The sequence below is a fragment of the Dama dama genome, chromosome X, assembly GCF_033118175.1.
Source record: "Dama dama isolate Ldn47 chromosome X, ASM3311817v1, whole genome shotgun sequence".
NCBI lineage: Eukaryota > Metazoa > Chordata > Mammalia > Artiodactyla > Cervidae > Dama > Dama dama.
In genome coordinates this window covers 36950308-36976008 of record NC_083714.1, presented here as the reverse complement: position 1 = coordinate 36976008, position 25701 = coordinate 36950308, and the positions used below count along the sequence as shown (strand labels likewise).

Genomic DNA, 25701 nt, shown 5'->3' with positions numbered 1-25701 from the left:
AGGGGTCAGTTAGGAAGCAGTGGCATTAGTGTAAGGATGAGGATTAAAGGCCTGACCTGGGGGCAGAGGCAGAAGACATAAAAACCTGAGGCATGTCAAAGGGCAAACTGACAGTCTTGGGAACTGACTGGATACAGAGAATACAGGGGAAGGGGATTAAAGTATCAGATCCAAGAACCAGAAGACTCATAATGCTGCTACGGGAGATACTGGGAAGGTGAGCTAATTTGAAGATTGATGTTTCTATGAAGCAGGGTCTGATTTCCTTTATCACTATTGCTATTAAATATTGGTACTGAAAAAAGAATGTATACTATGAGGAAACCAACAAATTCAGAATATGAGATATTCTACACCACCACTGACCTGAACTCTTCAAAAAGTCAATGTCACACACACAGACACAAAAATTAAGGCCGCACACCACTGCAGAATCAATTACTCTAAAAAGACATGAGTTGGTGCAATACGCAAACCTTGATTTTAGATTTTTTTTATTTAAAAGGACTCTATAAGACATTTATAGGATATTGGGACAATTTGAATATGAATTGGAAACTACATGATATTTTATTTAGTTTCTTAGCTGTAATAATGATTGTGGTGAAGAAGTAGAATTTCCTTATTCTTAGGAGAGTCATTCTGAAGAATTTAGGGTAGTGTGCCATGATGCCTATAACTTACAATCAAGTAGCTAAATGAAGAAAGAAAAATATGTGTGTATATAAATAGCTTGATTGATAGAAATATACAGCAAATACATCAACAAATTAATTGTGGAATTTAATGTGTATAATGTGTATTCATTGTACTTCTTTTTTTAAATCTCTTTGTGAGTTTGAAATTTTTCAAAATAAGATTTGGGAAAAAAAAATTCCCCCAAATATGAACATAGTAAAAAGTTAACCCATACGAAAAAGGATATGTAGTGAACATTTCTACCCTACACACTCAGTACTCCCTTCCCAGAAGCAACCACTGTTCACATGTCTTGAAATATTATCTGCATTTACAAGGCTATATTTATGTTTGTAGATCCTTTTGTAAAATAGAGGAGTTCATGCTATAAATCTTTTTGTTAGCTGCAATAGACTCTCTTTTATCTATGCAGTTGGGGGAGTAGTTGGTCAGTTAATTAAAAGTCCGTTAAAGAAGAAGTGCCTGGATCTACTAGGGAGAGGTGTTCCTGGGCATCCAGTGTCGGTGCATTTTACAGAGGAAATGGAGAGCATCCTTTATCCTGAGAGTTGGCTCCACAGAGGCCTGGTAAGCAAGCTTCCACTGCAATGCTGGCAGCTCACTTTTTGTATAAGTTTCCAGACTTCTCAGAGATTGTTCCAGAGGACAATGTATAGACCTGCCTCATTCTTTCAGGCCAGTTTTGAGGATGAGTCGCTTCTAGGATGAGTATAGTTTTAATCATATTGTACTTGGGGTGATGCAAGGCAGGGGAGCATCTGGGTGGAAATTTCCTGGGCTTTCTGAACCTACCTGATCTGAAGAATAACTGGGTATTTTTTGAACAAGCTCCCGAGCTTGGGAAATGCTGCCATAAACAGTTGGAGAAACAGGGCTGGGCCTCCGGTGACAAGATTACTCTGAGGGGTGGAACTTCCACTAATGGTGCTAGTTAAACGCAGAATAGACAGAGAAGGCAAGGCGCCAGAGAAACGCGGAGGTCCAAGGACAGAGCCCACAAACTCCCATGCGAGCTTCCGCCCTCTGCCCTTGCTCACCAGAGATGATTGCCTCCTGTTGCAATCCGGGGGGTCACATTTCCAAAGCATGTGCAGCTTTGCATATGAAAACCCTCCCTAACTGCCAGCACCTGGGCAAATTCAAATCCTCCACTCCAACATCAGGGTCCTCCCTGCAAATGAGAAGGTTTGATTGGAAAAATGTGACTCCAGAAACCAGATCTGGGATTGAACTGAAATTGCCTGAAAAATGAAAGCATTGGCACTATTAACAAAAAGGGACTGGATTCCTTTCTTTTTTCTCTTTTTCTTTCTTTCTTTTCTTTCTTTCTTTTTTTTTTCCAGCTAAATCCTGAACAGCTTGCAAACCTTGGGAGGCAGCCATCCCATTATCATTCCTGATATGGACTTGAATTTCTAAGAAATGACTTTTTTTTAAGATCTGTGGAATTGAACCCCTACTAAAAGCAGTCCAAGGAGACTCAATCACAGTATTTCAAGAACAATCCTGAGACAAGAGCCTGAGCTCTGTGGGGCCTGGAGGGCCCAGAGACCCATATAGCCTGGCGCTGACCCCCAATAAGTCCCTTCAGGAGTCCTGGAAACCCCAGCCATTTATCTAAATCACCGCCTGAGGTGGGACTAAATAGAGGGGGCAGCCAGGCCTCCACATCATGTAAGGGACCCCAAATGCCAGAGGGGCCCTTGATTTGTCACACTGCCTGAAAGGTTCAGATTTCAGTGTCAAGCACTGAAGTCACCCTGTCTTCTCTAAATCCAGTGTCTTGGAGGTACAGGCAGGATCCTCAATCTTTTAAGATCAGCTTTTCACTTAAAGTAAAAAAAACAAAATGGGGAAGGGAAGGTAGAACTGGGTCTGGTCTTGGGTGTGAGGCTGGACAGTGGGCAGGTGGTAGGAAAGGAAGCCTAGAGGGCCCAGGGCCAGCCCACCTGGTCCTAGTAGACTCTTTGGGAATGAGAGAAGTGAGGTGTGGGGCCCAGGGAGAGGCAAAGTCAGGAAGTGCATGAGGAACCTGGGCCAAGACAGTCTGATATGGCCCCACAGGCACACACGGGCCCTGTTGACTGGGACACTGGGAAACCATCACACGGTCTCCAATTCCCTAACTGTGTGGTTACCATGACCGTGCCAAGTGTGTGCGCTTCCCACATCTTTTGTGAGCCTGCTAACCCCAGACGCTTCCTTGTGCCCCATAGTTCAGTGGCACAGACTCCAGTGGCAAGGGGGCAGTGGCAGGGGCCTCATGGCTGAGGGATCAGGCCTCAAGGACCTTACAAAACAATTTACTCCAACTCTGCTATGCCTCTTAAGAACTCCACAGTTCTGAATTTTTTAAAAAATTTTTCATTATCCTCCCACCACATACACACACTTTAAAAAAAAAATTTTGTCTGGGCTGGGTCTTCGTTGCTGCATCCAGGCTTTTTTCTCTAGTTGCAGCAAGCAGGAGCTACTCTCTAGCTGTGGTGCACAGGCTTCTCATTGGGGTGACCTCTCTTGTTGGGGAGCATGGGTTCTAGGGTGCACAGGCTTCAGTAGTTGCAGCACGTGGACCCAGTAGTTGTGGCGGGTGGGCTTAGTTGGCCTGCAACATGTGAGATCTTTCTAGACCAGGAATCAAACTTGTGTCTCCTCCATTGGCAGGTGGATTCTTAAGCACTGGACCACCAGAGAAGTACCCCCCAACACACTTTTAAAAGCACATACTGTGTGCCAAGTGCTAGAGTAAGCATATTAGATGTATCATTTAATTCATCCTCACCAAAACCCTGTGAGGTGGGTATTCTCATTGCCCCCATTTTACAGATATGGAAACTGAGGCCCAGAGAGGTCAAGTCATGTGGTCAGCACTGCCCATCTATTCAGTAGCAGAGCTTCTAGAAGTCAGCTACTGTGCTAGAATCCATCAGATTACTTTTCTTAAATCAAACTTACTTTTAACTTGTCTCTCCAGATCGATTCAACTTGTCTGCAGAGTGAGTTTCACCCAGAAGTTCCAGCCTAGGCTTCTTTTGGAGTCTGCCTAAACTGGCTAGATGGTTGCATCTGGGTCACTGTAATCCAAAAAGGCTTAATTAAAATCAGGAAATACATTCAGCCGCGTCTCCAGCAATGCTATAAACTCTAGATGTGGCAAATGAGGTTGTGAGGATATTAAAGGCATACAAGGTGCTTTGGGAACAGCAGAGGCACTTGGAGAATACACACCTATGTGCCAGTATAAATTGAGAAATGAGAAAAGGGAAGTGTTTGGCTCTAGATGACTGAGTTTCCTTTCATAAAGACTGCAGACAAAGGGACTTTTCCACTAAAAGACACTTTGGGTTTGGGGGGGGACTGCCTCCAGTCTGCAGGGCCTCAAGCAGGACTTTGCAGGATGGGTGTTTGGGTGGGTGAGGAGGGGAAAGTGGGTGACAACTGGCAGTCTGAGGTAACGAAGAGGACAGAGGAAAAGAGGGGACAGAGAAGAGGGGATGAGAAACTGGAAGTAAAGGGATCAGGCCCAGAAGAGAGAGAAGAGGAAGGACAGAGAGGATTGGGGGGTGGGGGGGCAGTAAAGGAGAAATCGTGGGAAAGAGGCGAGGGATTGGCTTTGAAAAATCGGTTCCTTCTTTCAATAAATCATTATTAAGGGCCTTCTATGTGCCAAATACTGTGCTAGATGCTCTGGACACTGGGAGACACCACAGACCTGGAGCTTCTTTGTGGGCTTGTTCTGCCTGTGACTTAGCCCCTTTAGAGAGAGTCATAAGGATCAACAGGGCCACTTGCTGAACTGTGCTGGGCTGTGAGGCAGGGAGGGTTTTTGGAATAAGGGTCTTTGATGGTCTTAGGAGGATCTTCGAAGGTCTTAGGAATAAGCTGGGTTGCATTTGCCCTTAAAGTAGAAGACTCAAGATTGTGACCCTGGGACTTCCCAGGGTCAGGTGTCAGTCCATGCTGTTATCCCCAGGCTGCTTCTCATCTGCCACATTATTTAACATATATCTGCATGGACTGGGGCCATATAGTGGCTTGTCTCTTCCTCAGAGTAAAGGTCTATGTTTATGATACCATCACTCGGCTGCCTTTCCTCTTCCCCTCCTGAGTGCTAAAGCACACTCTTCATGACTGAGGTTGCTGTAAGGATAGTTTTTGGAGAAGTGAGGCCTGACAGTGTAGTCAGTGGCCCACTGGTAAAAAGTTTAACAATTGGCCCTCTCAGTTAGGAGAGAAAGAAGAGAAGGATGCTGATTTATAGCATTTGCTGATTTCCACACTTTCACATGGTGTAAACACCCCCACCAAGGCAAATTTCAAGCTCTCAGTATGTTGTCATGGAACACAGTCTTAAAGAGGGACTTCCCTAGCAGCCCAGTGGTTAGACTCTTAGCTTCTACTGCAGGGATCATGGGTTTGACCCCTGGTCAGGAAACTAAGATCCTACATGAGGTGCAATGTGGCCCCAATTACTTTTTTAATTTTTAAAAAAGAGTTGGGATGAGATGTCCACCTGTGCACTATCATAGGGTGTTTCTACCACATAGACACAACAGATGTAAATCAAGAGCATAGATAATAGTGAAGTGTGGCAAGATAATTTGGAAGTGATGAGTATTCAGTATTTATCAGCCTTATCTTGAATATAATGTAATTGCCAATAGACCTAATTTAATTTTTAGCAATGACTGTATTCAACAAATCAACTTTTTTTGAATCAACAGTTTTTGTTGAACAATCAGTTCTCACTATCCAACAGGGTGTGGTTCTACCTCCCTTTTCTCTTAGCTTCAGCAAGAGAAAGAGAAGCTAAGGAAACGGAGCCCCAGGGCCCTCACCCCACTTTAACCACAACAGCCCCACTTGTATTCATTTTTTGTTTCTGTGTTTGAACAAAGGATTCCAATGTTTAAAAAAAATTTTTTTGAACACACTGGTGTAGATGGGCTATGCGGCCCTTTCCATCTGTGATATCCAGAGTGAGCCGTGCCCCATCTCCCCTTTCCTCTCCTGGTCCCTTTTTTGTCACTCAGGCTTCCTCCTCCTGCTATTCCCAGCAATCCTGTCCCATCCCAAGGATCCCCAACTCCACTGAAGAGACAACTATTAGCGTTGGATCTGGTTTCGACTGGGATCCCTTCTGGGCATACTCTACTCTTCAGCATGTGACTCCAGAAGCTTCTTCTAAAGGTCTTTCAGATACAAAGGGATGGATGTACAAAGGGCAGAATTCCAAGAAGGAGGGGTACTCCTATAATCGACCTATTTTATATCTTGCATTCTCCTTCCAAAAGCTCTACGTGTCAGTGGACTACTGGGTTACCAATTGCTGCCTGATCATGGATCTCTTATTTTTTCTTTACACAGCACAGTTTTCTTTATGTAAAAGCTAAAAACTGTTCTTAGCAGATGTTTGGGTTGCTCTCCCACTGAATGCAAGTTTTTCAGCCGTGGAAATGCATGAGGGGGCCGCAGGGGTTATGGATGTGACACAATTCTTTTCTGAAGGCAAATTCACCCTCCTGAGCTTGCCAGAGAAATTATTTTTCCAGGAAAACTAAACAGTAAGCACATACTTGGATGTTCCTTGCAGGCAAGAGAGGAGCCCTTTCTATCCCATTAAGGTCAGGCAATTGCCCAAATGATTTGCTTCACTGCCTATCATAACGGGGAGTGTGGGACAGAACCAGCGGGAGCCTACTCTCATCTCTCTCCCTCCAGCAGTCACAGTCGAGCAAAGTTCACAGGCACAGGCACCCTCTGAATCCTGCAGTCAGGGAGGCTGAGGCTGGGGCCACTCGGAAACCCCTCAACACATACACACATGCACACACACACACACGCACACGCATGCACACACACACACACACACGCACACACACACACACACACACACACACAGTGTTCCCATAGCTCAGTGCCACAGCTCAGCTCATAGGGATCAGTGTTCTAGAACCTAAACGTGGAGAAATGGTATATGGTACATGGAAGCTGGGACCTAGGAGTTCACAGGATGGGATACAGCACTGAGCTTCCTGGTCAGCTGCCAAGTCTGCCGGGTGTGCGCTGTTCAAATCCGATAGGGTAGCCAGTGGCCCAGGAGCTTGGGAGGGAGTGGAGGCTGCTATTTCCTGCCTGTAAGGCTGCCTTCAGAGGCTTCGGGGGTACTTCTGCAGCTTGGTTTCTCAGGTTCTGTCCCCACTCCTGACAAACTCCCCTTGTCCCATTTCCCTGAGAGTGATGGCTCTATATCTGAAGGCTCTTACAGGAGGGAGGGATGAATGCATGCCCAACACATAAAACAGACTCAAAGCCAAGCTCTGTTCAGTCTAGGCCAACTTAGGTGATAAATCTTGCTCAATTCCCTGGTCAGAATACCTTTGGCTACCTCTGCAAGCCAGGTCTATTCTCCATCCAGAGCCCTTTGGCTACAGTCCCTGCACAGTCGGCGCTTTCTCCTCTTCTCTGGCCAAGCTGAGCTCACTCTCCCCTGGCTCCCCCCAAAAGTCCCTCACTTTCAGAATCAGAATCCCTTGAACCCAAACTTTGTCTCTTACAAAAGTCTCTTCTTTTACCTCCAACTTTATTCCAACCTAGACTCCTAAATTTTCCTGAGGCTTCCAACACTCGAATTTGGGGGAATTTGGTCTCTCCAGGGGAAACAGAGAAGCGTTCCTTATTTATTTAGTAACATCCAATGGCTGCTATCATATATAGATGATCCACAGGAGACAGCAACCTGAGTGTTCTTTCCCCTCATCACTTGCTCTTGACCTTGGAGAGAGGTTTGAAAGCTAAATGTAAACCACTAGCAAAATGCTGTCTTTTCAATGCACCAAAAGGAGGGAAAGTTAGCTTATCTTTCAGAAGCCCCCAGAGTATTGTGGACTAGCTGAGTAAGTGTAATTAGAAAAAGGAAAAGGGAAGTCAAGGATAAATTCACATGGAGCTGAAGGAGCCTCATGATAAAGTGGATTTTCCCAAGAATTGCCGGAAAGCAAGGCTGTTCAGCCTTTGGGAAATGGTGAGTCCAAGAATTTCTGAAGCGCCCCCACCCTTCACCTGGCCATGGCCTTGATATCACTAAAGAGTTCTGCTTGCTCTGCTCCAGGCTCAAGCAGCAAGCTGTTTTCATTGCTACTTTCCAAACTGTGCTCATATCCATTATCTCACTTGATTCTTGCCAGGACCCTGTGAGGTAGGTAGGACAACTATTAGTTTTCCCTGGGCTCACTTTTGGAAGATGCCCAGGACTCACATTTTGCACAATTGTAACTTGACAGATTTGGCTCCATTTTCACATGCTAACAAAACCTGGCCCAGCCTAATCCTTATGTAAAGGGGAGATTTTTCCTGCAAAATTAAACTAAACTAGGCAGAGAGATTCCTGATCATCAGGGGTGACATGATGGGGCAGGGGGGCAATCTCAAAAAATTTAGTAATTCTATCCCTCCCCTCCCTTTCTAGAGCACAGGCTTTTGAATGGGGAGGGCTTGTGTTATCCTCAAGCTACTCAAACCTTCTTTCTCGAAGACTGGATGCTAGCTATATTTGATCAAACTTTACCAATTGATCAAGTGCCGATTGTGGAGGCACAGAGAAGTATGAGATGTGGACCCCGACTTCCAGGAACTTACAGTTTGCTGGGAGCTGAACTTGTACACATTAGACAACAGTGTATATCAGACAAAACAGTGAATGTCAGGGAGAGTTGATGCAGCCAGGGAAGGCATCTCAAAGAGTCAGAACAGAGGAGGTGGTTAAAAGCATGAGCTCTGGGGTTGTGCAATCAACAGGGCTTTGCATTCCAGATCCACCATTACTAGCAATGGAAACTTTGAACAAATCACTATACCCTATCTGTAAAATGGGATGAAAATTAATAAATAGCTATCACATTAAGTTGCTGAGATTAAATGAACACAGTACCCGGCACATAGTTAAGTGTTTAACAAATGGCATCATTCAGGCACTATTTAAGCTGATCATTGAAGAATGGGTAGTTTGGAGACACTCAGAGAAGAGAGTCAGAACAATACAAGGCATGGAATTAAACAAAGTCACTGAATTTAAAAATAAAGGAGGTGTGTGAGGATGCTGAGGATAATGGTCTTACCAAAGCAGAGGATACACGTTAAAGGACTAGGGAAAAATAAACTTTGTTAAGTTAGGTGCAGCTAGATGGTGACAAGCCTTGACAACCAAGCAGAGGAGATAGACTGGATCTAACAGGATGTGAGAAGCCAGCAGAGACGCTGAAGCAAGAGGATGATTTGAGGACAGTGGTCTTAGAGTAAGATCGGCTTGGAGGTATGCTTGGTGACTTAGGCAGGGACTGAGGGATATTTACTATATCAGGTTGTGTTCATGTGGACTTGGACTAGAGTCATGAGAGTGAGACTACAAAACATTTGAAAATATTGGGAGGGGGTTAACAGGATAAAGTTGGTAACTGAATATGGGAAATTAAAGAGAAGGAAGAGACCAAAAGAGTTCCAAAGTTTTGAGTCTAGATGACTTGGAAAGTGGTGGCGCCACTGACAGGAAAATGGGAGTCAAAAGGAAAAGCAGGCATGGAGGAAAGGAAATGGATTCAATGTTCAATGTTCAATTTGAGATGATGGTGACACTTGCAAATAGAAATGTCTAGCAGAAAATAGTGACTGATGCAAACAGCCAACTCATTAGAAAAGCTTCTGATGCTGAGAAAGATTGAAGGCAGGAGGAGGCGGGGATGACAAAGGATGAGATGGTTGGATGGCATCACCAACTCAATTGACATGAGTTTGCACAAACTCCGGCAGATAGTGAAGGACAGGGAAGCCTGGCATGCTGTCCATGGGGTTTCAAATAGTCGGACATGACTGAGTGATTAAACTGAACTGAACAAAGTTATGAGATAGGTATTATTATTATTTCCATTTTATAGATGAGGAAACTGAAGCACAGAGAAGGTAAGTAGCTTACCCCAGGTCACACAGTTAGTAAGTGGCAGAAAAGAGAGTCAAACCTCCACTCTAGCTTCAGAGACTGTTTTGAATAACTCTGCTATGTTAGTTACCTCTTTAAGAAAGGAGTTTTCTGTAGGTTTCCCTTAGATAGTCTTTATCAAATTAAAGTTTCCTTTTATTTCTAGTTTTCTTAGAGCTTTCTAAGAGCAAATGAGTGCTGTGTTTGTCAAATATTCTTGCTGTATCTATTGAAATGATCATATCTTTTTTTTCCTTTAATATGCAAATATAATGAATTACATTGATATTATTTTTAATGTGAACCAACCTTGCATTTCTGGGATTAAACCCTAATTGATTCTATTATATTCTTCTTTTTCAAAAGTGCAGGATTTTATTTGTTAATAATTTATTTAGGGCTTTTGTATAGTGTCATTTTTCTGTCTTTGTACAATTTGGTATTCGTATAATAGTTGGGCTTCCCTGATAGCTCAGTTGGTAAAGAATCCACCTGCAATGCAGGAGACCCCGGTTCGATTCCTGGGTCAGGAAGATCCACTGGAGAAGGGACAGGCTACCCACTCCAGTATTCTTGAGCTTCCCTTGTGACTCAGCTGGTAAAGAATCCACCTGCAATGCAGGAGACCTGGGTTCGATCCCTGGGTTGGGAAGATCCCCTGGAGAAGTGAAAGGTTACTCGCTCCGGTATCCTGGCCTGGAGAATTCCATGCACCGTATAGTCCATGGGTCACAAAGAGTCAGACACAACTGAGCAAGCGACTTACTATAATGATAATTTGGGGAAATAAATTGGAAGCTTTTCATCTTTTTCAATGTTCTGAAGCAGTTTGTTTGATTAATAAGAGGTTGTCCCATCAAGGTTTGGTACAATTTACCTTTAAAATCTTTGTGTGTCAAGAAGGTTGAGGTGTATGCTTTTTTTTTTTTTTTTGCATTTTTTATTCTATTGCAATTTCTTCTCTAGTTTATTGGCATAGTCCGATTTTCACCTTCTTCTCAAACCAAGTTTTGTCATTTATATTCCCCTAGAAAACAATCCATTTCATCTAGGTTCCAAATTTATTGGCATAAATATTAATATGAAATGCCAATTATTTATAACTTTATACATATACCAAGACTGACACAATTACTAAGAATATTTAAATTTTCCTACAGTTTTTAATGCATTTGAAATGTAGTTCTCTTTTTTCTTTCCCCCTCTTTTTTTCTTTCCCTCTCCCTCTGTCTCTTTTTTACTCCTGAGTGTTTTTTTTTTAACAAACTTGCTAGCGTTGCCTATTTTAATGGTGTTTTCAAAGAGCCAGCTTTTGTTTGTATAGATCAACTTTCCATTTTTTGTGACTGTGTATTTTGTAAATTTTTGCCTTATTCCTATAAAGCCCATCTGTCTGGACTATCTTTCCTCCTTCCCTTTCACTTGGCTAACTCCTACTCATTCTTCAGTTTATGCATCATTTCTTTCAAGAAACCTTCCCTGACCCTCCAGCATGATTTAAATGCTCATCCTCTGTCCTCCTCCAGAAACTTCCAGCACTCATCATTCTACATTATAATTAGCTGTCTGCTTATGTCTCTCCCCTATTAGATTGTAAATTCCTTGAGGGCAGGGACCGTGTCTGGTTCATAATTGTACCTCGAAGTGCCTAACACAGTAGTGGGCTTCCCTGGTAGGAATTCAAACGGAAGTTTTATTGGAGGTAGCACTCCATGAGTCCGCAGGCAGATCTAACAGAGAGGTTCCCACCAGTCTGGTACACGAGGTCTGGGATCTTTGTTTGTTTTGATTGAAATATAATTGATGTACAATGTTCTGTTAGTTTCAGATGTACTGCATAGTGATTTGGCATTTGCATGCATTATTAAATGATCACCACAATAAGTCTACTCTCAGCCCCATACCAAGTTATTAGAATGTTATTGACTATATTCCTTATGCTGATGATATTTGTTACCTCCCCATGGCTTATTTATTTTATAATTAGAGGTTTGTACATCTTCATCCATACCCTGCACATACTTAACCTACCCTTTCAGGTATTAAAAAAAAGGAAAAACAATTAATTTTGATAGAACTTCCTTTCTTGATTTTTGAAGAATCAAAAACCTTCAAATGTGTAATTCCAATCGTCATCACCTAGGAAGGAGTCTTCCCTCCCACCCCCTGCCCTCCCCTTTCAGCCCTGCATTCCAGCATGGATATAGAAGGTTAACCCCAAAGGAGACAAGGCCAAGAGTTACCCATTAAAGGAGTTGAGGCTAACTGAAGTTAAAGGTCTACAGGCTGCCCCAGGGCTTTTCCATTTAAAAGCAGCTTTCCTGCACAGGGGCCCTTTCCTTCTCTGCAGTGAGTATGGCGGGGGGGGGGGGGGGGGGGGGGGGGGGGCGGGGGGAACGGAATCATCCCACACTTCCATTTTCTTGTTTCCAATCTAATTTGAAATACCTTTCCCTCTTTTTCTTCTTTCCCCTCAATTCCCTCCTTGCAGTTTCTTAATTATTTGTGTCCAGGAGATGTTTCTAGAATATGCACTGAAGTAGTAGTTTATGAAATTGGCAACATCTGTGCATGCTGCCCTAGGTTTTCTTCTGGAAACTTCTGTGGTTAACAGTCAGGTCCAAAGAAAGCAGAACATAGGCCGAACTGAAAGAGATGCATACCAAAATCATGGAATACCATGAGCATGAGAGCCAGCTCTTGCCCACCTCTCAGCCCCCACTTCCACCCTAAGCTACAGTCTGATAGAAGACGATTTCTAGAAACAAAAATCAAAGTGGTGATAGAGCGTGTTCCTGCTCACCGTGAATTTACTCCCTGAGAAAGATGGTCTCACTTCCTTGCATAATCTGGGTTCCTCTTTGAAGAAGGGATCATGAAACTAAAAATATACAGACATTTTTGAAAGAGAACTCATTCTGAAATTGAAGGGAAGTCAGAGGAAGCAGGACTCAAAGTACACCCACTCTGTGCCACCTTTCAAAGATAGAGCTCAATGAACAGAGATGGCCCACAGGGCACAATGTGGGGCCTGGGGTGCTGAGAAAAGGTGATGGGCTGATGTTGCCAGGCAGGCTACTTCAGACCTTTCTGAGGTTGCTTTGTTGACAGCATGTGTGTTCCAGGCACTATTGTTAGGCTCTAGGAATGTAGCAAAAACAGGACACAGTTCTACCCTTGAGGAGCTTCTAGCCTGGTGTCTATATGGGACACTGTGTCCGCATTTGGAACTCTCCTGACTATGAGACATGGCACCTTGACTTGAACATGCCCCATCTCCTCAGCATTTTCATTGGCCTCAAAGACAGGAACTGCATGTCTTTTCTCTCTGTACCCCCAATATCTAGAACACTGCTTCAAAGATGATAGGCATTCAAGTAATATTTGTTAAATGAATGAATGAAGGAATGAAAGAAGGAGAGGAGGAATGATGAAAGAAAAGAGGATTAGGTGTCAACATTAGTGCCAATAGTTTAGAATCCTGAGGCAGCCCCCAGAATCATGGGCCAAAAACCCAGAGATCCTTAGGTCGGCTTCACAGATGCTGGTGACTTTGAATTGGTCACTTTTACTGTTGTGTTTACTCATCCTTGAAGGTATTAAAATAATAGAGCAGAAAAACAGTTTGGTGGCTCCTCAAAAAGTTAAACATTACCTTTTTAGTAACAAAGTTACCACATGACCCCACAACTCCACTCCTAGGTATACACTGAAAAGAGCTGGAAACAAGGATTCAAACTAGTACATGTACACACATATTCAGAGGCTTTGGCCTCACTGCTCATGGTCACTGAAAGGTGAAAACAACCCAAAGTCCATTAATCGATGAATGAATTCTAAAAGTGTGATGTATCCATACAATAGAATGTCATTCAGCCATAAAAAGGAATGAGGTATTGATACATGCTACAACTTGGATGAATCTTGAAAACATTATGCTAGGTGAAAGAAGACATAGGTCAGTTTAAAAAGATGGCCTTTTGCAGAAAGTCTTGAGAAAATGTTGGTGTAGCTAAGGGGATAGGGGAGCACAAAGTATTGGGTACCTGGTTGGGGCAGTGCTAGGAAATGCTTATTGACTGATTTCTTGATTACATAAAAAAAGATATTTACACAAAGGATCTCACTTCAGGGATGCCCTGTCTTGTTTTTTGTCTCCAGGCCACATTTTGTGTCAATGCTCTCATTCCTCTATTCTTTCGCTCAACAAACATTTATTGAGCACTTCCTGTGTTCTAGGAAGCACAGTGCTAGGGATTCGTAATCATACACATGGATAAGAAAAATTCACACACAATTGCAAACATTATTTTTAAACCAAGTTTCAACCTTTTACTTCTCCAAACTTTGAGCTTGATTAAACAGATTGGCAAGAGCAGGACAAGTTATGGTGATAGTTATTATGGTGTTTCCACAACTGGACTATTTGGTGCAAGAAGCACGGTTAAGGGGCAGAATACTTGAACATGAGGCCAGCTCAGGAAATGGCCCTGTGACAAAGGAAGTAGAAGAGGTTCTCTTCCCATGTGTCCTGTCCTCTCTATCCCCTGCCCCCTGCCTGGACCACCTGGGGACAGTGGATTGAAGCAGTGTTCTCACCCTGTGTGCAGCAAACGTTTTCTCTCACCCCCAGCATAACTCACGAGGGGCTATGTGTGAGCACTAGGTCGCCCAGAATTGAGGGGAGGCAATCTGATCAGAATGAAGAAGGGTCTGCTTCTTGCCGCCTATGCTACAGTTAATCCATTGCCATCTGTCTTTATTTTGCTGACTCACTGCTTTCATTTGGGTTGGCAGTTCTTTTGCTGTTGGCTGCAGTCTTTAACTGTTTACAGAGGGCTGAGATGGATGGAGAATTAGGGGCTTTGCATTCATTCCCTGGATGAAATCCTACCCAGGTACTGTGGGCCTCTTGTCGAGGGCTGAGGCCAAGGCCTCTGGATTTTGATGGATGGTGGAGATTAAGTGTAGGGTAACACATCATTTAGTCTGATTGCAAGGCCAGATTTCTCCCAAGTGCTGCCAAATGAGCTGGGAGGTCATGTGAATTGTCTGCCCAAGCACAAGGGAGCACGGCGCCTTTTAATTAGAACAAGGATGAAGGCTCTTTGGGACCTTGGTCTGTCAGGGAACTTGGAGCACCCACATCCTATACCTCATTCAAGGTTCTCTTTAAGCTTCACCTCATCCATGGACACCTCCACTGTATTAACTTCCATTCCCACCAAACATCCCACCCCTCCTCCAAAATGCACTTTTCTACACTTTGAATCTCATCAGCATTTGTTTTTTATTGTGTACAGTCCTGGCTCACTCTGTCATTTTGGAGCCTACCTTCAGCCTATTGAGAGACCCTTTCTTCATTGCTGTGAGATAGAAGCTCATCAAGATGTGAAATTCTAGCCTTTATAGCTCTCAATGTGATTCTGGGCATTACATGTTTGTGGTCTAAACCTGAGGTGACATACAGCTTATTGTCACACTTTCAAGGGTGAAGCACAGTGCTATTCATAATACTGGGATACCAGGTGTAAACTGGAACTATCCTGGGCAAACCAGTGCATATCTTCGTCCCACCTAAAGCACTGGGCTCCTGTTTGACTTATTTTGTTCCTGCCCCAACTCCCAGGTAGGACAGGTTGACACTGAAACTGAGTAGGCAGATAGACCAAAAGTCCCTCAACTCCCTCTACCCCCAAAATGATCTAACACAGAAAGTATCCTTTAAAGGGTTAAAACTGATATAAGCCCACTGCAAACCCATGGTGTCTTATTACAAGTAATTCTATCAGATATCCTGAAGTGTTTTCACTGAATTCCTATAGATTTCAAAGGCCAACAATGGCTTCCCCCAAGTCATCTTCTCCTAGGATCCAACTACCATATAACAAAGTGGAGGTGACTTGCTTATCAGAATTATCCCCTTGAAAGCTTAACATTACATGGTCTAACTATCCCAGGGCCATCTGTGTTGGAACATATTCTCTACCAATAGGTCAAGATTAAAAAGTAGCCTCCAGAATTTGGAGCCCTCATACACAGCTGGTAGGATTGTAAAATGGTACAGCCACTTTGCAGAACAGTCTGGGAATTCTCAAGCAATTAAACACAGAGTCACCATATGACCCAACAGTTCTACTCCTAAGTATATTATATACCCAAGAGAATTGATAACAAATGTCCACACAAAAACTTGTACATGAAGGTTCAGAGCAGTCCAATAATATTGGACTTTGCATAATAACCAAGAACTGGAAACCATTCAAATGTCCATCAACTGATGAATAGATAAACAAAATGTGGTATATCCTTACAATGGAATATTATTCAGCCATAAAACTAATGAAGGATGGACACATGCTACAACACAGATGAACCTTGAAAACATTTTGCTAAGAAGCCAGACACAAAAGACTACATCATATGATTTCATGTCTCTAAAATATCCAGAACAGGTTAATCCATAGAAACATAAATATTAGTGGTTGCCTAGGACTGGACAGGGTAGGGCATTTGAGATGGGGAGTGACAACTAAAGGTTACAGGCCTTCTTGCATTAGGTGCTGTTGAAAATGTTCTAAAACTGATTGCGGTGATGTTTGTATAATTCTGTGACTATACTAAAAAATCAGTTAACGATACATTGTACATGGATGAATAGTATGGTATGTGAATCATATCTCAATAAAGCTGTTTTTAAAAGTAGCCACCAAGCCTAGGCAGGACTCAGTACGAGCTATCCAGGCTAGACTTGGCATTCCTTTAGTAAGAACACGGGTGCCTTCTTCCAGACCATTCTTCTCAGTCTTCTCAGGTTGCCCAAGCACCAGCTTTGGCAAAAGCCTCCTAAGGGCAGACCTGGTTGGGGATAGGGGGAGAGAAGCCTTGTTAATACCCACAAGGCCTTGGGATTTTCTTCTTAGCCTTTACAGTAGCATCCATCACAAAGTCACAGGATCCAATAATATTGGACAGGAAAGAACTCTGGAGCTTATCCACTCCAACCCTCCCCATGGAGACACTCAAAAGGGGGAAGTGATTTGCCCAGGCCACACATTTAGTCAGTGGCAGAGCAGGAACCAGAACCGGACACTCCAGACTCCTTCTCCAGTGCTCTTTCTCCTGCCTAGCTTCTCCACTGCCTCATTTGTCCCTGTCCTACCCAAAGCAGCCCCTCAGACCCTTCCTGCTGAAATCCAGGAGGAGTCAAGTCTGAGAATCCAAGCTCAAAATCAGGGTGAATTTACAATTTTGGAAATATAGTTCAAGTCTGGAAATGTGGTTGACTAAAGAGCGGGTCAGGAAATGTGCAGTATAGGTCTCCCAACATCAGGATGTGGATAGAGTACAGGATTTGACCCCTGGTGCAGCTAAATTTGTGGAATGATCACATGCTTCTCTTTATACTGTATTTGGCAGTATTAGAAGAGAAAAATAATATTCATCTTAGGAAAACCTTGGTAACTGCAAATTTTCTGGCAACCTTATTTCCTCTCGCTTTCTTGGAAGAAACCAAACGAAAAAGCAGCTGTACAAATTAGCCCTGACCAACAGGCCTGGGACCAAAACAAAAAAAAATGAAGCCCAAAACAAATCAGGCTAAATATTTAAATCAGAATAGAAAATATATCCAACTCTACGCCTACTGAAGCTCTTCAAACTGCTAATCTCCACTTGATTATCGATAACATTCTCTCTTCTAGGAGGTCAGGACCAAGTTGGGGACAGTGTGACCAAAACTTATCAGCAGTTTTCTAAACCCCTTCATCTGCATTCACAGATTTTTTCTGATAGCCCTGTTTAATAGAGGTCAAATCATGTATCCTGCTTGTGAGAGTCAGATTAGTACCCTAGTGAAAAGAAAGTGTGCTTAGTAAGTCACCAGTCATCAGACACTGTGTGCCAGGCACTGTGCTATTGCTGGGGGGAAGGGAAAGACACAACAGTCCAACAGGAGCCATCCAGCCCCAAGTAAGACAAATCATAGCCAAGGGCAGGGGCAAAGCTGTGGAGGTAGCAGAGTTTATAAATGTTGAATAACAGTCAGGGGACCAGCCTTTCTGGAATAGAGATTTCTTTTAAGGGAGTCATGGCATATTTGATTGACAAAGAAAGTTGGAGACAGATTATGACAGCAATGTAGGGTTTTGAGGAAGTGAGTGCCCAAATGAAAACCAGGTCAGGGATGTCTTCGCTTCACCCTCCCCTCAACACTGGTTGAAGTGTGCTCCTCTGGGCTCCCATAATCCCCTGGGCCCTATCCTAACACTTTCACACTTTCCTGTGATTCCCTGCTTCCTTAGAGTTCTCCCCTTTAAACTGATTTTCTTGTGGGAAGAGCTTATGTCTGGTTGATGTGTTTTTCCCTAAGGCCCAGCAAAGAGTTTAACCCATGGTCAGCACTCAGGAAATGTTTCTTGATGGAATGAGATGGGAACTGGACAAGATAGGCTGGGACACAAGGCTAGATATTTGGAAGAGCCATCAGGAGAATGCTGGGGAGAGGAGATTTGTTTAGTGTAGACATGAGGAAATATGGCCCTGACCCCAAGCAGTAACAATGGTGACTGAGAAGGGAGGATGTCAGATGCATTTCAAAGGAAGAATGCACAGGACTAGGAAATCTTAACAATGACGGAGGAAATAAAACAAAATGGCTGTCGAGTTGAACTGGAGTAGTTTCCTCATGAGGTGGTGTGGTAGGTCCTACAGACCCCCGTAGTATTAACCAGCCCCTGCCCCCATTCTGTGGGCAATTGGTCATGGATCCAGCTGCTTATAGAGACCCTGGTCTTCTGTTCTTTTCACAGTTAGAATGAAGGGGACTAGACCATTGCTGAGGGGACTTTGCCCAGCTGTCTCTGTGCCGGCTGTGCTGAGTCCCTAAGGAGCTCGTGCTGACCCAATAAGACTATGCTGCAGAGTGACGGCCTGACTTTTGGTCATCTTAATCCTACGGTCTCAACTCAGCCCCCACCACCTGGAGGTGTCAAACAAAGAAGTCCCAAACAAAGAAAAGCGTCAGCCTGAGAAACAAGAGTCCTCTTTTCCTAGCTGTGCCTGTTTCGTTCCACCTCAGTCTTTCTGCAGTCCAGGAAGGGAGGGGCAAGAGAAAACCACGGAACTTTTTAAAATCCCATTTTCCAAAAGCTAAATCAGATTCATTCTGTGTCTCCTACACAGACTGCATTCGTCTGGGTAATGTAAACACTGTGAGGCCACAGCTGTCTGCCAGCTGCAACGTTGAAGCCCATTTTGGGGGGCATGAAAAAACCTGTCTGTAACTATCACAGATGAGAAGTGTTAGCTAATGAATGGTCCCTGCTGAGTCCAGAGCCCAGCTGAGTTATTTCAGTCCTGGGCCTTAGCAGAGATTTTTATTGGGTAACAAATCTCAAATGCAACCGGTCACCCTCTAGACCCCGAATTGGAACTGGTCCCTCAATCCCCCCCAGATGAACTCACTCCAGGGACATTCCTGGTAGTAGCTCAAGGATCTTGGCATTCAGAGCGTTGGATGACTGCTCAAGGACGGTACAGCGCAGGCTTAATAATCCCATGACCCCCTTGGGCTCCCCACAGCCGTGTGGACAGTGGCCTTTTCCGAAAGCAGAGTTGCCAATGACTCCCACCGGGGTTGCTCAGTTTTGAGTGGCCTGACTGAGAAACAGTTGGCTTTGAATTGGACACCACTGTTTCTGCTGGGCCTCAGCCTAATCCTCTGGTTCTTGCTGGCACCTTTCCTACTGTTCTTACTTCTCTTACATGGGCTCAGGTCAGGGGCAGGCAAGGCCAACAGAGCTACCAGACCCACCAGCTGGCATGAGATGAGTGCAAGGGCCCAGCACCTTGCAGGGTGTCTGCCTAGAGTGTGTGCACATCAGAGCCGTGCCTCCAGCCTGCCATGGAGTAGAAGCAGGTACTGATGATCAGCCTCTGTGTGTGTGCTGGCTCAGAGCTGTCTGGGAATCAGAGACCCACAAAAGAGAGGAAAGTGCTAAATCCAAGCCAGTGAATTTTTTGTGGTAGAATACAAATAACAGAAAATGTAACCATTTTAAAGTGCACAATTCAGTGGCATTGAGTGCATTCACGATGTTGTGCAATCATCATCTCTGTCTAGTTCTGGAACATTTTCATGACCCCCAAAGGAGACCCCATACCCACTAAGTAAGTAGTCACTCCCCATCCCCCCACCCCCAGCTCCTGGAAACCACTAATCTGCTTTCTGTCTCTATGGATTTACCTATTCTGGATATTTCATATAAGTGGACTCATAGAATATGTGGCCCTTTGTGTCAAGCCATCATTTTTTTAGTAGCTCCATGTGCTAGTTGCTATAACAGGCATGAGACTCCAACCTCAGATGCATGCCAGGTAGCAGCAGCTGCTATGTTTTTTGGAATACAGTACTTAGCTCACTCAAGTCACACGCTGGGTGATTTATTTGCACCATCCTGTGTAATCCTCACAACTTCCTGAAGTAGGTAATAGTAATGTCCCACTTTAAAGGTGAGTAATCTGGGGCACAGAGAAATTAAGTGACTTAGGCAAGGTCATACTAGTAGATTAAAGTTAAGATTCCAACTTAAGTCCTCCCATTATTCATCATGAATTTAGCCCGACTTTGAGCCAATCTACTTAGTTAGAGCCAGCCTACTGCCTTTGTGGTATGTGCTGCCTGCCCCATCTTGCTTGCCTTTAAGACCCCATAGGCAAGGGAATAATCTCATGAGGCCCTTGTTAAAATATCCCTGTGCTGCCAGGGATAGGAGCCTGGCACGAGCGCCCCTTATGTTCACATGCCCTTGGGTATATCCAGAGTTTTCTCAGAATGTGACCCCACCCCTTTCTCTCCTACTCATGATAGCATATGGGAATGTTAGTGACAGTTATTTATAAAGAAACTCTTGAATCTGCTTGAGTTTATTTTCTTAAGTAAATCAGATGCAAGCTTTGGTATTTGATTATTAGAAACAAATACTAATTGATTGTCAGACACCAGAGTGCCCTGACATCAAAGACGAGAACCTGTGGGCCAAAGACTTTCTCCTTCATGACCCATCTGGAGGCTTCAGAGAGGTATAACGCAGCTCAATCAAGCTTCCCCTGGGGCTGAAGATCAGGTTACTGTAAACAAAGGTCTTGGGTGGCCTTCATGAGGCAGTGCACCTGATGTCTGGACTTTTGAACAGGACTCTGGCTGCATTTGACACAGACTCCCATGCCCAATCACGTATGTAAGAGATAGTCAGGGCCTGACTCAAGTTCACTAGCCAAAGTTGGGGAAAAGGGAAAGGAAAATGGGTGTTGTCCCACTGTTTTCTAGACTCCAAGATGTATGTTTCAAAGTTCCACCAATGGGAGTGGCACTCCGGAAAGTTCAATGGAACTGAAAGAGACAAATATTGATACTCGACAGTCGGCTTCTATAATAATAATAATGGTACCGCCTGAATGCAAATAAGCAGAACAGATGTTCCTCATGTGTTATGAGTTGAAAATCATTCCTTCATGTGGGATCAGTTAAAATCAAGCTTGAGACTTAGTTTAATATAAAAATTCTCAATAAAAAGACTTTGGAGGCAAAATCCAAGTGAGGGCATGCTAAAATCATCTGGGCAAATAATCAACCATTCAGCATTCGCCTGGAAAATACCAAGGGATGTAAGCATAGAAGGATGGCAATCCTGGGAACAGAGGTGTTGATGAGAGAAATGTCCTTTGCAATCAGATCTAACCAGAGGTCAGTGTGTTCAGTTCTTCTCAGCATAAGTGTGGCTTAGAGCTTGCTGCTCTAAGGTGAGGCCTGGAGGAAAGGAAAACCCAATTCTTTTGACATTTAATATACAATAGAAAAATTTTCAAAAGCTGGGTTCTTAGAAGAGCTAACTTCAACTTGAACCGTCTCAGCCCAGTCACTGACATGGGGATTAATGAAAGAACTTCAGCCTTGTTCACTGCCTTCAGGACCCCATCCACACTGTAGAAGAACTTCATATCTGAGCTGGCAGACACACTAGGAACCATGATCCAACACTCTCAGCTCACTGACGAGGAGACAGGTACAGGAGTGTCTTTGATGTGCCCAAGGTCAACAGTGAAATAAAACCCAGGCAGAGCTGAGACATGACTCCGCTCTGGGAGCCGAGCTGAAAGAGGCAGAAGTCAAAATGGAATATAAAAGCATGACTGCCCTTTCATAATAACAGCATAAAATTAGCATTCTACAAGGGAGAAAAAAAAAACAGAATTGACATGCCCTTTCATTCCATAGCAACAGCTAACAGCCCTTTTGGTTTTAAAGAATTTGTGTGGTGTAAAACAGTCACCTGATCCCAAGGAAGAGAAACAAAACAAGCGACCATAAAGAAAGTCTTAAAGAAGCCAAGGAAGGGCCAAAAGCACTGAGAGGCTGCCCTACGAGGCCAGGCAGGAAATATTAGAGCAAAATAGCTAGGGAAAATGAAGGCATAGAAGGGATGTCATATGGTCAAAGTTTATAGAGAAACTCCAGAAGGCCATGGATCCGAAGGACTTAAACATGTCCTCCAGATTCTAGAGTACAAGAGGGGCAGCCTTTGTAGTGCATATCAGGAAAAATGGACAAAAGGCAGCCTTACTATACATAGTGAGTATTAGTGTTAGTTGTGTCCAACTCCTTGTGACCTCATGGACTATAACCCACCAGGCTCCTTGAGTACTATATGCCCAATAAACATGAAGGAAATGCACAAACCTTCTCCACCTGAAAGGTGTTACAAAGTTACAAAGCATTTCTCAGAAAACTTCAAATAAACCAATTTTTGGTGTAATAATAATAACAGCTACCATCTATTGAGTGCTTACTATGTGCCAGGCACCATGCTGAGCTCTTCACATGATTTTCTCATTTCATCCTCACAAGCACCCTGTCGCTACTTTTCAGATGAGAAAACTGAGGCTCAGAGAGGTTGATTCATTTGCCCTAAGTCACACAGCTAGTCAGTGGTGGAACCTACCCTCAAATCCAGGTCTCCCTTCATTCCAGAGCATGGAAACACTCCACCATCCTACCTCTGTCATCATAAGGGCTTGGTTTCCTGGGACTCGCCCTCTGGCAGTAGAGAGCTGACAAAAGTGATGTTCTAGAACACTCATTCCAGTTGGTGGGAAAGATGAACTGGAAAGAGAAACCCTGGGATTAGGGGCCTAAACCAATAAGAGGAGATGAAAAGCAAGGACTTGTTGAAATGACAGGGAGGAGGAACTGACAGACTCTAAAGACATATGGGATCCTACTGCACCGAACTTTGCTGGTTTCCTTTAAGACATCCCAGAGATCTCTCCGTGACCATACATGTAGGTCTGTCTTACCCTTTTGGTGACTGCTCAGGGTTCCATTCTATGGGAGCACCACTATTACAAACAGTTTCAGTGAACCCTCTGGATGTGCATACATCTTTGTATCCTAGTATATATGTGACATCAATTCCAAGCAATAGAATTTCCAGGCTAAAAGAAACACATCTGAAATTGTGATAGACTTTTTTGAAAAGATTTTCAGCATTGAGATGATTAATATTTTAAACTAGGGATAAGGGAAAACCTTTCTTGGTACCATTAGGGAATGATATATTACAGCAGAAATAAATGGACTGGTCACCATTCAATCATATAATCAAAAAGCACAGGGCCTTCCATTCCTTTCTAAAACAAATGAACCTCCATATTGTCACATCTAGTGACAGGTAGAAAAGGAAACAAAGGCAACCCTTTGGGAATCATTTTCAAATGTTGGAAATCTGGTAACTTATCTCTCTTCATTACTTAATTTCAAAGGAAGAGGAACTAAGCTGGAGTGTGTAACAACAGGATGGCTGTGGCCATTATTCAATGAAGCATACAGAGGCTCCCAGAAGGAAGGCTGGCAAACTGAAAGGAGGGAAGTCTTCAGACATCATAGGAGTTTGACTTTATTTGTAGCTTCGAGAACGTTGGCCATTGTTTTCAGACTTCTTAAAAGTAGCACTCAAAAGTCTGTTCTATACATCTGTGTCTCTTTTTCTGTCTTGCTTATAGGGTTATCGTTCAGTTCAGTTCAGTTCAGTTCAGTCACTCATTTGTGTCCGACTCTTTGCGACCCCATGAATCACAGCACGCCAGGCCTCCCTATCCATCACAAACTCCCGGAGTTTACTCAAACTCATGCCCATTGAGTCGGTGATGCCATCCAGCCATCTCATCCTCTGTCATCCCCTTCTCCTCCTGCCCCCAATCCCTCCCAGCATCAGGGTCTTTTCCAATGAATCAACTCTTTGCATGAGGTGGCCAAAGTGTTGGAGTTTCAGATTCAGCATTAGTCCTTCCAATGAACACCCAGGACTTATCTCCTTCAGGATGGACTGGTTGGATCTCCTTGCAGTCCAAGGGACTCTCAAGAGTCTTTCTTCTCCAACACCACAGTTCAAAAGTATCCATTTTTCAGTGCTCAGCTTTCTTCACAGTCCAACTCTCACATCCATACATGACCACTGGAAAAACCATAGCCTTGACCAGATGGACCTTTGTTGGCAAAGTAATGTCTCTGCTTTTTAATATGCTATCTAGGTTGGTCATAACTTTCCTTCCAAGGAGTAAGCGTCTTTTAATTTCATGGCTGCAGTCACCATCTGCAGTGATTTTGGAGCCCCCAAAAATAAAGTCTGACACTGTTTCCACTGTTTCCCTGTCTATTTCCCATGAGGTGACGGGACCAGAGGCCATGATCTTAGTTTTCTGAATGTTGAGCTTTAAGCCAACTTTTTCACTCTCCTCTTTCACTTTCATCAAGAGGGTTTCTAGTTCCTCTTTACTTTCTGCCATAAGGGAGGTGTCATCTGCATATCTGAGGTTATTGATATTTCTCCCGGCAATCTTAATTCCAGCTTGTGCTTCCTCCAGCCCAGCATTTCTCATGATGTACTCTGCATAGAAGTTAAATAAGCAGGGTGACAATATACAGCCTTGACGTACTCCTTTTCCTATTTGGAACCAGTCTGTTGTTTCATGTCCAGTTCTAACTGTTGCTTCCTGACCTGCATACAGGTTTCTCAAGAGGCAGGTCAGGTGGTCTGGTATTCCCATCTCTTTCAGAATTTTCCACAGTTTATTGTGATCCACACAGTCGAAGGCTTTGGAGTAGTCAATAAAGCAGAAATAGATGTTTTTCTGGAACTCTCTTGCTTTTTCGATGATCCAGCAGATATTGGCAATTTGATCTCTGGTTCCTCTGCCTTTTCTAAAACCAGCTTGAACATCTGGAAGTTCTCAGTTCATGTATTGCTGAAGCCTGGCTTGGAGAATTTTGAGCATTACTTTACTAGTGTGTGAAACTAGGGTTATCATTACCATCTTTCTAAATTCCATATATATGCATCAGTATGGCAAAAACCACTACAATATAGTAAAGTAATTAGCCTCCAACTAATAAAAACAATTGGGGAAAAAATAAATAAATAAATAAAAGTAGCACCCAAAGGGAAGGGAGGGTAAATTCAAGTATTATTATTAAGCATCATAGTCTGGTCCCCAGGTGACATTTTGTTACACTGCTATTAGAGTCAGTTCCACCTGCAAATCCCCAGCCTCTGTTCAAAAAGCTACCTGATCGTGGGCATCATGGGCCAACAAAAATGGAGGAGCGGACCGGGAAAGGAGGTAGCTGAGAGATAGCTAGTTGTCTCTCCCCAGAGAGACAAGTGGTCAAATGTAAGAAGTTTTAGCAAGAGACCTGTGCATGAAGACAATAGGTGTGCTTTTTTAAATTTCCACCGAATGGACCAGTGAGCAGAATCCCAGCATTCTATTCATTCATGCAACAAGTATTTACTGAGCATCTGCTATGTGCCAGGCACTGTGGCAGGCATTTGGGAAGTACAACACTGAACAAAATGAAAGTGGCCTCTGCCTTCATGGAGCTTATTGTGTCAGAGGATAGATAAGCATTAAGCAAGCAAACACACAAATAAATCCATAGTTATAAACAGTCACAAGCGCTGTGAGCAGGAAAA

The 25701-nt window shown here is 43.6% G+C and overlaps 1 protein-coding gene across 1 annotated transcript in view; it reads left to right on the top strand.

The window, feature by feature from the left end:
* The window catches only part of PLAC1 (placenta enriched 1), a 198620-nt gene that overhangs the window by 116148 nt on the left and 56771 nt on the right, over positions 1-25701 (top strand). The window lies entirely within an intron of this gene.